Source organism: Poecilia reticulata, linkage group LG22, assembly GCF_000633615.1.
Source record: "Poecilia reticulata strain Guanapo linkage group LG22, Guppy_female_1.0+MT, whole genome shotgun sequence".
Classification (NCBI taxonomy): Eukaryota; Metazoa; Chordata; class Actinopteri; order Cyprinodontiformes; family Poeciliidae; genus Poecilia; species Poecilia reticulata.
Genome location: NC_024352.1, coordinates 3,819,391 through 3,821,527, shown reverse-complemented (window position 1 = coordinate 3,821,527; position 2,137 = coordinate 3,819,391).

The window sequence follows — 2,137 nt, the reverse complement described above, 5'->3', positions numbered from 1 at the left end:
CATAAAATTCATGGCAACATCCTAATAGGTCACTAATAAGTGAATTCTAAACATAGATGAAATGTGTAATTCTGAGTTACATTCAGAATTACACCCTAACTTTATCCCAAATAAACTTCTGCTTATTGCTCATTAGAAAGTTTCTAGGACTGGCTTCTTTTCTTTTTTCTTCTAGATTTGCCAGTTGAGCTCCAGACATCAGGACCCAGTGAAGCGGTTAATGAGTTGCTGTCCAGCTTCCAGCCAGAATCCCTGGTTTTATTGCTGATGCTAGCCTGCTTCCTTCCCAGGGAGGACAACACTCCCAGTCTGCGTCAGCTCCTACCACCTGCAGCTTCTCTGCATCTTGCTGCAGTAAACTGGGAGCCTGAGCAGCCGTCCAAACACTTGGCCTGCAGTCACCCCCGAACGCCATCTGCATTTAAATGAAAACCTCACTTTCCTGACTAGCTGTTGAGGCTCAGGATGTTTAATTCAGTGGATTTGCATGTTGGTGGGTTAACATGTTGCAGTTGCACTCAGCTTCTGCCGCCCACTGGGTATTACCTTGCCAGGGTTTGGGACTAGCATGCTAAAGTTGGACAGAAGAGCTATCCGGTGGTTTTAGATCGGGCTTAGAGGGGCAGTAGCCCAGGGCGTCAATTTTTGGGGGGAGGTCCCAAAGACTTTTTTTTTTTTTTTCAAAAGAATGCGTGTTTTGCATTGCCCTTTATAACTTAGAAGACAAAATCAGATTAATTGTCAATATTTGGGGAGTTTTATTAATAAAAATTACTAAATTATTTAAAAATTATAGACATTTTTGGGGATCACAATGGAGTTACTGCTATAAACGGGATGTCACGCACACAAGATCCTGAAAAATGTCTTGCTGACCATGACTACCATTAGTTTTAGCTGTCAAGTTGTTAGCACAACGAGCTAAATCTCAAATGTACGCATGATATATAGAAGAAAAAGAGATGCGGCACTTTGGTGCTAATCATCAACACTACGACAACTAGTTAAGATCCAAAGGTATCACATGTCACAGTCCAGGAGAAAGTTTTAATTACAAAAAATAGTGAGGCTCAGTTAGGCTAGCTTGACTTTGACAACCTTTAGATGTAGACATGCTGCAGAATTCTGTGCGTTTCAGTTCAGTTATAAAAAAGTCAATTCATGGCAACCCTGACAGATCATCAGCAAAGCAGGTGTTTAAAGTAACTAGTCAACCACYGCCGAGTTCAGATGATCACTTATTAATCATCACAACATATACATCAAACCTGAGCTGAATGTTCTGTTCTCTGTGTGGGAAATGTTACATCCTGTGTGCACAGCTACATTTGAACGTTTTTCTTTTTGTGGATTGGTGTTAGTAAAGTCACCGATTTCAAAGTGAGATCAAGAAAACTCAATTCACTCTGATGGATTTGTCAAAAAAGCCTGAATTGCTGCCATTTCACCAAACAGTGCAACATTCAGCGTGAAAAATACTGGCAGTAAAACAGACATGGCAGGACGTCTGAAGACATAACATTAATTGAAGACAATTGTGTGTCTCACTCCAAATAAATTGAAGTAAAACTGTTTTGAGGAAGCTGCCTCATCCATCCTTTTACTTCCCCGTCCAAATAAGAACCAGTGACTTTTCAAATCTTTATTTGCTGTCAGCCATAAGACGTGTTTATTGTGGATAATGATCATTCGCAAGCTGAGTTATGACTTGAGGAGTATTTCAAGCACGGAAGTTGCCAGAGAGGGTCTATTAAAGGTTATAAATCACTTCCCCTGCAGCTGCTGCCGGTAACAAGAACAGCTCTAGCGGGGCTGTTGAAGTCCATATAAGTAAAATATGTAAAATCGACTGAAAAGCTTCGGGAAGCCGAGAAAACTGCAGAGTTGGTAATAACTGGTGGAATTCAAACCCATTTTGCGTTTGATGCACCCCTTTGAATTACTTGCACTTTTGAAAACATGATCACTGGCGGTTCTCTCATTCTGTCACATCCTAAAGCTGCTTTTGTTACTGAATATTACAACAACTCGCATTTGTTTTTGTAACTTGACAACCGCATGCTTACGGCATTCATTTTGCTGTGAATTTATAACCAGTACAAAGTTACCAACCATTGGGAAGTGGGTGAAAAACGAT